Source organism: Schistocerca cancellata, chromosome 10 (assembly GCF_023864275.1).
Source record: "Schistocerca cancellata isolate TAMUIC-IGC-003103 chromosome 10, iqSchCanc2.1, whole genome shotgun sequence".
NCBI lineage: Eukaryota > Metazoa > Arthropoda > Insecta > Orthoptera > Acrididae > Schistocerca > Schistocerca cancellata.
In genome coordinates this window covers 17813445-17828094 of record NC_064635.1, presented here as the reverse complement: position 1 = coordinate 17828094, position 14650 = coordinate 17813445, and the positions used below count along the sequence as shown (strand labels likewise).

The window sequence follows — 14650 nt, the reverse complement described above, 5'->3', positions numbered from 1 at the left end:
AACCTAAAACAATTTCTTAGTTGACAGATCAAATGGAGTGCATCATTGTGAAAATCAGTACAGAAATATGCAATGATACCATTAAAAATGATATGACAGAAGTAAGAGTTTGTCAACAAAGTTTGACTAACATCTGCCAGAAATGGTTCTCCACATATAACCGCACTGTGTACTGATTAATTTAAACTAAACATATTGCACATTGCCAAGTTACTAATGAGTTTTCTTCAAAAATTAAATTGTCCATTGTAATTCGGTCATCCTTTATGATTGTTCTGACTTCTGTAAGAGAGAGGTTTGAAGATATTACACCAACCTTAAGGTAAATTTGCATATTGCCAACAATATATCCTGTTTGGCAACATTGCGGCCACATGAATTGCAGCTACATGTACAAAACTATTGCCGAGCTATGTCCACAGCAATATATTTACGGGCCAGAAATGTTTACATGATACAACAGTATTGTCACAAAATTGGAGAGTACAAGACAACAGAAATGAGTGCGACTCTTTTGCTTTCGCATCACAGAATAAATAAAGATAGAAAGAACAAGAGACATTGGACAATTGTTTTCAAGTAAGTGGAATGCTTCAGAAAATTTAACTAATAAACTGATGCTGGACCCCTAATTTTACCAGAATCTCAAAACACCAATTTTGAATAACTTTACAAGCAATTGGTATGAAAATTGGTTAAACCAATAAAAACATGAGAGGGTGTATATCTTTTTCAACCTGACTGGTGATCACACTTTTAGCTCCTGGTGATTGGTACAGAAGTTTAATTTACATCTTTAAAGTTCACTATTCGTCATGAAACCCCACGGTACCAGAAGTATGCAACACTTTGGTAAAATCAAAAGATTCATTAAAAGAAACTTCCTGGCTGATTAAAACTGTGTGCCGGACCAAGACTCGAACTCGGGACCTTTGCCTTTCGCAGGCAAGTGGTCTACCAACTGAGCTACCCAAGCACGACTCACGCTCTGTCCTCACAGCTTTACTTCTGCCAGTACCTCGTCTCCTACCTTCCAAACTTTACAGAAGCTCTCCTGCACCATTCTGGAAACATCCCCCAGGCTGTGGCTAAGCCATGTCTCTGCAATATCCTTTCTTTCAGGAGTGTTAGTTCTGCAAGGTGGTGCAGGAGAGCTTCTGTAAAGTTTGGAAGGTAGGAGATAAGGTACTGGCAGAAGTAAAGCTGTGAGGACGGGGCATGAGTCGTGGTTTGGTAGCTCAGTTGGTAGAGCACTTGGCCGCGAAAGGCAAAGGTCCCGAGTTCGAGTCTCGGTTCGGCACACAGTTTTAATCTGCCAGGAAGTTTCATATCAGCGCACACCCCGCTGCAGAGTGAAAATCTCATTCTGCCTCATTAAAAGAAGCTTGAAATAAGATAAAAACTTAATTTTAGTTTTGTTTGCCAACAAGTACCACTGTTTGGACTACCATTTCCACTTAATTCATTAGATAACAAATTAGAGGCTACTGGCATTTTCTGCAACCTGTTAAAAGCCTTTGACCATGTCCTGTTAAAAGCCTTTGACTGTGGATCACACCATTTTCCTAAGTAAAGTAGAATTTTATGGTGTCACTGGCAATGTTGCGAAATGGTGCGATTCTTATCTAACTAACAGGAAACAGAGGGTGTTGTTGCAAAATACCTATACAGTAAGCAGCCAGTCTTCATCTAATTGGGAATTAGTTTCATGTGGTGTTCCACAAGGTTTCACCTTGGGTCTGTTGCTTTTTGTGGGTACATTAATGATCTCTCGTCTGTTATGTTGCCAGATGCTAAGTTTATTCTATTTGCAGAGGATACAAACATTGCAATAAGTACCAAGTCAAATACAGATTTAGAAATGGCTGCTAATCAAATTTTGACTGAAATTAATAAATTATTTAAAGCTAATTCACTGTCATTAAACTTTGAGAAGACCCACTATTTGCAATTCAGAACCTGTAAGAGATTTCCATCCAGCATGTGTATAGCATATGAAGATATGCGGATCAAAGAGGTTGACTGTTAAATTTCTCGGATTACAACTCAATAATAAATTCAGTTGAGGGGGGCATACCACAGAATTACTGAAGTAAATAAGCAAACCTGTATTTGCAATGAGAATGATGTCAGATGTAGGAGATATAAATATAAAGAAACTTGCATATTTTTCTTACTTTCATTCTAATATGTCATATGGAATCATATTCTGGGGTTACTCATCAAACCAAGCAAAAGTTTTTAGGGTGCAAAAGAGTGTAATAAGGCTCATTTATTTTGTAAATTCAACAACATGTGTGGAAACCTGTTTAAGCAACTAGGTATTCTTCAAAATTGGGTATTTTGTGTATGATAAATTTATTAAAAGTGTATAACAATGTTTCATTCTGACAGTGTACTAATTCTGTAAATATTAGGAGTTCCAATTTACTGTAGTGTATTCACCTATTTTGACAGTCTCCTGACAAATGGTCAGGGTAGTAATTGTTATATTCAAATATTTTATGTCTTTTATGCTATACTTTCTGAAGTGTTCCACACCCATGATAATCATCTCATCTTAACGTCTATGGGACGAAAACTGAATCTGATCTACCTGTAAAATGTCTCAGTGTAGTATGAAACTCATTGCATAAAATGCAAATGATAGGGATGAAGGCATCAAATGCGAACGATAGGGATGAAGAGCCAAGTGCACTTCCACCCTTCCCATACAACTTTTTTCCCTCACATTTGGCATAGGTTCGAAGACTTCAGAAATTTTTGTATGCATCAAGCACGATTCAAAGCTTATCAACAACAGGCAGTGAACTCTTTTTCTCAGTTTGTGATCCTCGTATACTTCACTCTTGATGTCCCGTGACTCTGGTCGTACATGAATCGCATTAATAAATTACTAGTTCTCTTGTCTGTCCACTTTTCCATTGCTGTACACAACAAACAACGACAAAATATCTCACTATATGTACATGCACAAACTTTCAAACAAAAGTAAATGATATTGTTTTTATTCAGACACACAACTGCAGTACTGTCAGTGAAATAATTGGGAAACATAGGTGAGAGCAAGAGGGAAGCATTTACAGTCAGCCCTGCAATATGAAATATTTTCCACCCTTGGTGAACAACACCGGCAACCCCTCTTCAATATGTTGGCAGCTACTTGCACCATTGCCAAGCCATACTGCAGAATTGCTGCCTATGGCAGCAGTGTTGGCGGCAATCCTATTGCTGCCATATGTTGCCATAAAATATGGACCACCTGAACACACCTTTACAGGCACTCGATGTAAGACCTGCGTGTAATATGACATTGGTGGTATTCAGTGACTAATCTCTCCATCAGTTGCTGTCGTATCTTGCACTACCAAGAAAATGGATTACTCTGAGCTGCTTGCAAAAACTATTGTCAGAGATGCTATTATTGCTTACATGTCACACATCAACCTTAAGGTCGATCAGATGCAGTTGTCCATCGCTGTCACTTGTCAACTAGTCAGCACAATTGCTACAGCCCATGTCACTGGGAAACTGTCTTAAGATGCTTTCACACAGGCTGTAGAAATTATGTTCTGCCAATAGTATAACCCGGCAGTGTTGCTAGGCAACACAAATTGCAGTCACATGTCAGTAATATTGTCAGCTACTACTGCCCAGCAGTTTTTGCAGCAGTACATTTCCAGAACAGATGTGTTTGCATTTGCCACCGAATTGCCTCCAGATATATGAAAATGAGGTGCTGGACGTGAATGCAGCTCTTCTGCTTTTTGCGTTGCATAAGGAAAAAACCTTGATAAAAAAAATTTATTTCTGCTTTACTGTCATCACCAACACATCTGCAAACAACTGCATTTATTTATAATTTGTAAAGGTTTTTTACATTTGATGTTGATGTTGTACTTACGTCCTGACATAGACGTATGTACACTGAAGAGCCAAAGAAACTGGTACACCTGCCTAATATCGTGTAGGATCCCACAAGCATGCAGAAGTGCTGCAACATGACGTGGCATGGACTTGACTAATGTCTGAAGTACTGCTGGAGGGAATTGACACTATGAATCCTGCAGGGCTGTCCATAAATCCACAAAAGTGTGAGGGGGTGTAAATTCTTCTGAACAGCACATTGCAAGGCATCCCAGATATGATCAGTAATGTATGTCTGGGGAGTTTGGTGGCCAGCAGAAGTGTTTAAACTTGGAAGACTGTTTCTGGAACCACTCTGTAGCAATTCTGGATGTGTGTGGTGTCGCATTGTCCTGCTGGAATTGCCCAAGTCCATCGGAATGCACAATGGACCCGAATGGATGCAGGTGATCAACAAGATGTGTACAGGAGGGGGTTTGAGTAATTGAATCACTCTTGTCATCAATGGTGCTTACATAGTTTTCATGTGTTGCAGAAGGGCATTTGTCACCTGTCAGTCATATCTAGACATAACAGGGGTCCCATATCATTCGAGCTGCACACGCCCCACACCACTACAGAGCCTCTACCAGCTTGGAACATTTCCCTGCTGACATGCAGGGTCCATGGATTCATGAGGTTGTTTCCATCCCCGTACACATCCATCCACTCGATACAATTTGAATGAGACTTGTCCAACCAGACATGTTTCCAGTCATCAGCAGTCCAGTGTTGGTGTTGACAGGCCCAGGCAAGGCATAAAGCTTGGTGTCGTACAGTCATCAAGGGTACACAAGTGGGTGTTCGGCTCCAAAGGCCAATATCAATGATGTTTCATTAAATGGTACACACACTGAGAGTTGTTGATGGCCCGGCATTGGAATCTGCAGCATTTTGTGTAAGGCTTGCACTTCTGTGACACTGAACGATTCTCTTCAGTTGTCATGGATCCTGTTCTTCAGGATGTTTTTCTGACCGTAGTAAAGTTGGAGATTTGATGTTTACGGGCTTCCTGATATTCACGGTACATTCGCGAAGTGGTCATACGGGAAAATCCCTGCTTCATCGCTGCCTCTGAGATGCTGTATCCCATCACTTGTGCACCGACTATAACATCACGATCAAACTTGCTTAAGTCTTAATAATCTGCCATTGTAGCAGCAGTAAGCTATGTAAGAACTGCACCAGAAGCTTGTCTTACATAGGCGTTGTCAACCACAGTGTTGTATTCTGCCTGTTCAACATATCTTTGCATTTGAATACGCATGCCTATACCAGTTTCTTTGGTGCTTCAGTGTATATCAGCTTTGAGTAAACCATTATTGCTCTATGTAATTGTTGGTTGTAATATTATGGTTATGAGAAATTCGAGGTTGACAGCTAGTTGTTTACTCAAAGATATTTATGCTGTTTTGGTTTGTGTGTATCATGGCACTGTTACTGAAGTGTTTGTGATCTCTGGAGTTTTGGTTATCGGTTATCCCTATTTAAAATCTCAGTAAAAATTTTTTGAAAGCTTTGTGAGCCAGAAATCGGTTTCTTTGTGGATTATAAATAGGGATAAACTTGGTGTGTACGCATATTTCAAATTCCTCCATAAATATTCATGCTTGGACCTGTTGGGATTTTATGCAGGATTTGCAGTGCATTTTCAATGTTGTCAACTTTGGTTTTTCATTTTTTAGGTGTGTAAAGAAAATGGATTGGTTTGTTATTTGTCTCTGTTGTGTTGTCTAAATGTAATGATGAAATTTCTTCCTTTCTGTCTATATAAAATTTTGTGCATTTATTGCAGTTAATTTTGTACATTCCAGGGTTTAATAGTTTTGGCAGTATGGCTTTTCCTGACGGTAGTTTTTTGCTAATATTATTTGTCATTCTGATGTCATACGAGATGTTTATATTTTTTAGTAGGGCATTTAGTATATTGGATAATTTTTGGATGTAGTTTGCTGGTATGTGTATGGTCTTCCTTTTTATTGCAGTTTCGGCCATTGGTGCTATTTTATGATTTATTGGGGTCTTTTTCAGGGTGTTTTTGTATAGCTGTAGAACCACATTATAGTCATAATTGTTCTCGTATGGGATGTATTGTAGTGCAGTTATTTCTTTATGTATGGTCTCCTGTTGCAGTGGCAGATTTAGGATTCTATTAATCATAGAATGAAAGAATGCATATTTGTGAGATTTTGGATGTGAAGATGTACAATTAATTATTCAAACTGTAGTGGTTAATTTTCTGTATATCTCAAAAGTCTAGTTGTTGGTTATTGTGAGGTCCAGAAAGTGAATTTATTTTATGATGGATAGTATTGAATTCCTGAAGTATTCTCTGTTTGTCATAATGATTCCCTTGTAAAGTAGCAGTGTGTCATTGACATAGTGATAGTGGTATATTATGTTTTTTTAGAAAAGATCCTTGTGAACTGCAGAATCTTGTTTCTAGTTTATTAAGGAACATAACTGCTGTCGTTCCAGCAATACTACTCCCCATAGCACATATGGGAAAAACTGCACCATAAAAAATTCTAGAATACTTTAAAGTACAATAAAGAACATTTAAATTCTACACAATGCAGACTCGTTGCACTGGACATGAAGCACTACACTAACATATCTGTACCAGAAACAATAGATATAACAGAACATTATCTCGTAACTCATAAAGAAGGCATATGTGAAATTATAGAATTTCACAAAACTGTTTCTAACATAACAACAAAAAAATTTACACACACCCAGATGGTGTGTGTGTGGGCAATAGTATTGCTGGAACCAAAGTATATACGAGGGTTTGATTGAAAAGTAATGCCCCACCTCCGTTAATTGGGTTTGGATGGGAATATTTTAATAAATCAAACACAGAAATAATCCTTGGAATGTGATCTTTAATTACCAATATTCACTTATCCACATAATTGCCACCCAATTGGATACATTACTGCCAACGATGAACAAGTTTTCTGAAGCCATCACGGAGGAAATCGACACACTGTTTCTGCAACCACAGTCTCATAGTTCTCTCAACATCTTCATCAGAAGCATGATGATGTACCTGCAGATTGTCTTTCATTATTGGGAAAGGCGTCACCTTCATTCTCGTAACGTGAGAAGAGTCACTGTCAAATTTCAAGTCTGTGCACTTTCATTTCAGGAGTCAGCATCCAGGGTACCCATCATGCACAGATCTTCTGATAGCCAAGCAAAGCATTGGGAATGAGCATTTGGCGTCATTGGCCGGGAGGCCCCTTACAGGACAGGTCCAGCTGCCTTGGTGCAGGTCTTATTACATTCGATGCCACATTGGGTGACCTGTGCGCTGGATGGGGGTGAAATGATGATGAAGACAACACAACACCCAGTCCCTGAGCAAAGAAAATCCCCGACCCATCCGAGAATCGAACCCGGTCCCCTTAGGATGGTAGTCCGTCACGCTTGATCATTCAGGTATCGGGGTGGACAGCAAACCAATAATGTGACCCACATGTTCTTGTGAAATGTTGATTGTGCTTGCAATTTTTCTCTTAGTGATACGACAGTCGTCCTGAATCAATCTGTCAACATTTTGCTTGTGAAACTCGGTGGTTGCTGTCACAGAACGTCCGCCTCTTTGTTTGTCACGCAGGTCAGATTTTCCCAACTTAACATCTTTAAACTTACTTGTCCAACAATGCACAGTACTCACATCAATACAATCCCCATAAACTGCTTTCATTCTCTGATGAATCTCCTTTGGGGTGACACCTTCTGCTGTCAAGAATTCAATGACTGCATGTTACTTAAATCGCAGTGACCGACTGTCTGCACAAGTTTCCATACTTTTCACTGTAACAACACAACCATTCAGTGCTAAGGCATCGTGCCAACTGGAGCTGTAGAGTAGAGGCTACAGAACAAGCCAGTACCTGCCGCATACCAGTGCTGCCAACTGTTGAAGAGTTACAAAGGTGGAGGCATTACTTTTCAGTCAACCCTTGTATATTCCTTAATAAACTTTAAACAAAATTCTTCAACTCACAACAACCCTTTCTAAAAAAGTAATATACCAATGACACATTGCTGCTCATACAAGGAAATGATCACGACATACAAACAATACTACAGGATATCCAACATTTTGATTTGCAGCTCCTTTTATAGGCCGTGTTTGCAGTTAAAATTGTATACTACAGGAATTCAATAATTTGCATCCTGAAATGAAATTCACTTCAGAACATTCGATAAATTTTCTGGATCTCACAATAACTATAGACACACTTTTGAGATCTACAGAAATCCAACCAACAGATGGAATAATTAACCATCTTCACATCCAAAATCTCACAAATGTGCATTCTTCCATTCCATTATTAACAGAATCCTAAATCTGTCCCTGCAACAGGAGACTGTATACTAAAATACATCGCATACAGGAACAATATGGCCCTATTGTGGTTCTGCTGATGTACAACAACAAAAAACACCTTTAAAAGACCCTATAAAGCATAAAATAACAATACTAACAGAAACTGTAATGAAAAAAGACCATCAACAAACTATATAGGAAAACTATTCAATAAAATAAACACCCTACTAAAAACTTCAAACATCACATTAGACATCAGAATGACAAATAATATTAGCATAAAACTACTTTCAGGAAAAGCCATACTCCGAAACAACTTAAACCCTAGGAATTACAATTACTGCATTTACTGCACAAAATTTATATAGGACAGAAAGGAAGAAGTTTCATTGTTGGATTTAGAGAAGACACAAGAGAAACATATAACAACTAATCCACCTTCTTTACACACCTCAGAAATGAAAAACACCAAGTTAACAACATTGTAAATGCACTACAAATCCTGCACAAAATCCTAACAGGTCCAGTCATAAAATATTTTGGAGGAGTTTCAAATATGCGTACACACAAAGGATTATCCCTACAATATACTAAATGAGCAAACTGATTTCACACACTTACACCGTTTTTAAAACGTTTTATTGAAATTTTGTATGTAGATAAAGTATAACCAAAACACCAGACACACAAACACTTCAATAACAGTTCCATATGTATACTACCCACAATATAAATATCTTTGAGTAAACAATTAGCTGTCAACCTTGAATTTCTCACAACTGTCAGATAGTAAAAAGTGTATTATAATCTACTTGCAACAACAAGTTATCAAACAACTTTAAAATGTTGCTGAAAATAATATTACAGACAGCATTAATGGTTTAGTCATAGTTGACATATGTCCATCTACAATATCAGGATGTGAGTACATCATCAAATGTAAAACACTTTATAAATTATTTATTATGTAAATTACAAATAAATGTGATTGTTTGGAGATGTTCTGATGAAGGCAATAAAGCTGAAATAAGCTTATATATGAAAATACAATAAAATATCAAGCAGCATACTGTTTTCCAATACTCTGCATAATGCTGTACTAGGCATAATAAATGCTGCAGGTCCCACAATTAAGAAAGAATTTGATTTACCTCTTCAGAACACACTTCTCATCAGTATGCATCATGATACTAGAGATTTGCACCACTTTGGTGGAAGGACTCTCAAAAATTCATTAAATTAGTTTGAAATAACAAACAAAGGTTATGTTAATATTTAATTTTGGTTCACCAGCACATAGATAGAACTCTGAATTTCATAAATATGATACGTCTAAGACAGTATTTATGTGACGTGAAATGAAAAGTTGTGTATAACAAAGACTGTAATAATAAAAAAAAACATTTGGCAAGTTGCTGTCTACAAACACAAACACACATGGTGCTTCAAAAATGTTAAGAGCAGATCTATTATGATTCAATACTCCAAATCTTTTGTGACGGTAGCAGCCAAGTCTCCCAACCCTGATTATACATGTAAGGTGTGCCCAAATGAAAAGGAGATTACTGTTATATGTATAAAAATTTTAATAACAGCTTTGTTCATGTGCAACTGTACTACAATATATCATTGACAGTGAATGATCCCAGCGCATAGGAAGGGAGAGGATGGCTTCAGTGTAGAAACTCCTGGGCCGCTGACAGGTTCAGTTTTTCACGGTGTCTTGCATTTCCTTGTCACGATTGGGCCTCTCACCTTCAGAGAATGTTTCAAGGGCTCAAAGATTCATAAGTCACATGTGGAGGAAAATATTCCAGGACCTCCCGTCAACATTTTTGAAGGAGCTGGAAGATCTCTGCCGTGAGTTTCACAGCATTGTCCTGGAAAAGCACCGTCTCTTTCGAGAGCTTGCCCTGTGCTTGTTATTAGTGGCATATTTGAGCCTGAGTACATGTCACAATATTGCTCAGTGTTAACTGTTATGCCGCATGGTAGCCAGTCCTTTTTTGTCAAAAAAGAAATTGAGCATCGCTTTTCCGGCCTTCAGGGCTTTTAGGCCTTCAGGGCTTTTATCACGAGAGCTAGGATGCTGCCATTCCGTGCTCTTCCATTTGGAGGCAGGGTCGAAGTGATGACACCAAGTTTCAACACACGCCACAATCTCAGCAGTGAAATCAGTTCCTTGTTCCGCATATTTCAACAGTTGGCTCAGGGAAACGCTCATTCTCGCTGTCTTTGTATTCTCTGAAAGATGCTTTGGCATGCACTGCACACATATTTTACCGTAACGAAGCTTCTCATGAATTACATGATGCACCACTGTTTTGCTTATTGGCAGTTCGACAGCAGTGTCGTGTGGTGATCCGACCAACAATTCCTTTGTTAGAGTTCTCCTCAGCCATAATCATAGCACTGGTGTTACAATGTGCATCCGCCCGTGGCGTGACATGTCGTCGGTGTTCACTCATCCTGCGTCATAACACTCCATCGAAGAATTGTGCACTATGCGACACACTGCTCTCTGTATACACCTTTCGCCCTGTACTATATCTGTGCAGCATGCTCCTCTTCTGCACAAAGAAACTGGACGACCACTCTTTGAACTGATTGGGAGGAATCCGTCATGCAACAACCTGCGGTAACAACCCTCCAGAAACGAGGAAATTGCTGCGAGCATATGGAGTACATGAAATAATTACATTTATAGATCAATAGCACAAGGTACCAAGTATCGGCACATGCTAAAACACTCATATTAGTTCTTGGTGTAGCATCCATATGCAGCAAAACAGGCACTTACTCTGGCATTCAGTCAATCATACTGATGGCAAATACTGTTCTGTTTCTTTATGCAGAAGAGGAGCATGCTGCACAGATATAGTACAGGACGAAAGGTGTATACAGAGAGCAGTGTGTCGCATAGTGCACAATTCTTTGATGGAGTGTTATGACGCAGGATGTGTGTTACAATTTCTAACTCACAATTCAACAAGAACCGTTATTTTGATCAAACAGAATGGGCATATTATAAGTGAGACAGAACAGTTCAAGTTCCTAGGCGTTCAGATAGATAGTAAGCTGTTGTGGAAAGCCCATGTCCAGGATCTTTTTCAGAAACTAAATGCTGCTTTATTTACCATTAGAACAGTATCTGAAATAAGTGACAGTTCAACACGAAAAGTAGTCTACTTCGCATATTTTCGTACGCTTATGTCATATGGTATTATTTTTTGGGGTAATTCTTCTGATTCAAAAAGGGTATTTTTGGATCAAAAACAGGCTGTTCGAGCTATATGCGGTGTAAGTTTGAGAACCTCTTATCTGGGAATTGTGACATTGCCCTCACAGTATATATTTTCTTTAATGTCGTTTGTTGTTAGCAATATTAGTCTATTCCCAAGAGTTAGCAGCTTTCACTCAGTTAATACTAGGCAGAAATCAAATCTGTATGTGGAATGCACTTCCTTGACTCTTGTGCAGAAAGGTGTGCAGTATTCTGCTGCATCCATTTTCAATAAGCTACCAAAAGAGCTCAAAAATATTAGCAGTAGCCCAAAGTCTTTTAAGTATAAACTGAAGAGTTTCCTCATGGCTCACTCCTTCTATTCTGTCGAGGAGCTGCTGGAAGAGCTAAAAAATTAAGCAAATTCCAGTGTTACGTTGTTGATTTTCTTTTTTCAAACTTACGACTTGTCGCCTGAATATGTTTTTCATATTTCATTTTATCTGTTTCTACTATCGTGTTATAATTTCATGTATTGACTCATTCCATGACCATGGAGATTTCTCCTTAATTTGGTCCCACGGAACAATAAATAAATAAATAATGCCACATTTGCCCAACCTGACCACATAGTTCTGTAAGAGTTGTTAGTTGAGATTGCACAAGTTGCTTCTTGTGCCATCGAACGCCACACTTCCTCAATTGGAGATAAGTCTGGGGATGGTGCTGGCCAGGGAAGTTGCTGCGCGTCTTGCAGAGCACATTGAGTTTCACGGTCAATATGTGGGTAAGCATTATCCAGTTGGAACAACACATCACCTTCCAGTTGCAAGAACTGCAGAAGAACAGGTCTAACAACATTCTGCATGTACTGAGTGCCGGTTAGCATCCCCTCCAGGAACACCAAAGACAAGCAAGATTTGCAGCTTATCATACCCCAGACTATAAGGCCTGTGATGGGGCCAGAGTGTGTTGGATGAATGCATTCTGTGAGAGAGCGCTCACCAGGTATATGTCATATGCGCAAACGACTATCACTTGTGTGCAGGCAGAATCTGCTTCCGTCGCTGAAGACCACAGTGCATCATTCCATCTTCTGAGTCATCCTGTGATGGCACCAGTCGAACCGCGCACACAACTGCTGAGGTGCGAGTGAAAGCTGGGCTAGAGGTGTGCTTGCCCGTAGTCCCACTGATAGTAACCAGTTCGCAGCAATTCGTGTTGACACGTCTGGGCTCACATCTGTGCTGTGGTGTCTGTGTACGATCTGCCACTGCTGCCCTTATGGTACGACAGTTCTGGCAGGCATCTTTGCTACGTGGATGTCCAGAATGTTGTCCACACGTGCGAGAATTTTCTCATAACTACTCAAACAAGCATTGTTGCACAACTGATGCAGCACGTCTTACTTGTGTGGCAGGATACCGCCCCTTGGAAGGCCACAATTTGATACTTTTTAAACTCGCACAGTTGGCTGTAGGAAGCACGATTGCATCTTCAGTGTGTAGTTGCTCACTTGCTTCACACGTCTGCACCACGTGGAGCCAGACGCCTTCGAAGTAATTATGCCACTAAGCTGTCTGTTGGTGGGTGACATTGAAACCGTTATCAGAAACTTACTGTCCCCTAGGTGGCATATGCTGTCATCAAATCAAAATTGATGTTGTCATTCGAGGTGTAGTAATTTTTTTTTTTTCTGGCAGTACATTCTCCACCGTCGGTGGACAGTGCCCTGTCAATGCATTGTAAACTACTTGAAATAACTTGCTCTGTCAGCAATGTTGCCCAGCTTTACTGGAATATTACCTTGTATTGCAACAACATTGCAACAATTTTGATGACAATATTGTTGCACCCATATATTGCTAATAAATGTGGTCCATGTAAAGGCACCTTTAGTTGATCAGTCCACACAATCTTCAACAGTCTCGGAACTGTACCCATATAATATATTCCAGCTACAGTTTTCACTTCTGATTAAACAGAAATAAACACTGTTAAAACATATTGGATCATCAGATTTTAAAATTCAAGCAGCTTAGCTGTGTTAATATTTTTTACTTACTTATTTACCTACATTGGACCACTTCCACCAATTTTATACAAAGGGTTTTTCAGTTTCCAGTTGGCCCATTGCTTCTTCATACTCTCTGATCTGAGCTTGCTTTCTTGTTATGAAATTACCCTTCCCATTATTTCTTGATTTAGGTTTACAATCAGATTTGTTTATCTTGGAGTTCCATGATTTTTTGTGTTGTTTTTTAAATCATCTTTTGGGGTTTGTTATTTCCACATATCTTTCCATCACTCCATCTGATGTTGTTGTTACTGTTTCATACCTTCTCAATTAGTCTCCTGATGATAGTCTTTTCAGAAGGCTTGATTAGATGTCCAAAAGAATGAAATATGTTTCATCCTGATTGAGATCTTTAACGGTTCCATTTCGTGTAAACTGTTTTATTAGCACCTAGTCTTCAGTACCCATTTTCTTGTCTGTCTTTGCGCATTCTGATTATTCTTCATTCTATCATCAACATTCTGTCTGTCTCTGTAGTGCTAGTTGTTTTGAAATTGGTTTAATATGTGTATGTAATTTCTGGTTGTGTAACTGTTTGTAGGTTGTAGTTTTGTGGCTTTTACATTAACAAATTATTAGATGGGTAATCAAATTTAACAGGAGGGGATGGTTAAAAAGGAAGGACAGTTCACTCATATCAGAGCGTAAGAGGGGACAGGGACCCAGCTGTATGAAGGACAAGACTATACAAAAATTTCTCATTTTCGGACACATTTTGCTTTCTGTTACGTTTTACATTGTTTCTACTTTCACAGTCATCTGTTATTTTTCTGCTTTTGGTGCTTGGCTTTGTTCCAATTCCTTTGTTGATATCTTTTCAAGACACTAATCATTTCTTATTTTGTCCAAAGTTTTTCTTTGGAGACAGAGTGCACCTGCATTTACTGCACTCGTTAGCCGTTCTTCTTACGTCACTCTTCCTGTAATTATTTGGTTTTATAACCAGACTGTCAAATAGAGAGTCAACTACTTGAAAATGGATCTGAATGCTCACTACCTCAGGGTAATCCATACTTCACAGACTGATAACAAGGCTCTCTGCAATCGACTATTGACCGTCACAGTAAGGCACCTCTATCACCCTTTAAAAAAAAAAAAC

General features: G+C 38.9%; 1 protein-coding gene across 2 annotated transcripts in view; it reads left to right on the top strand.

Annotated features, from left to right (window-relative positions):
* LOC126106471 (endoribonuclease Dicer-like) overlaps positions 1 to 14650 on the top strand; it is a 292820-nt gene that overhangs the window by 149489 nt on the left and 128681 nt on the right. The window lies entirely within an intron of this gene.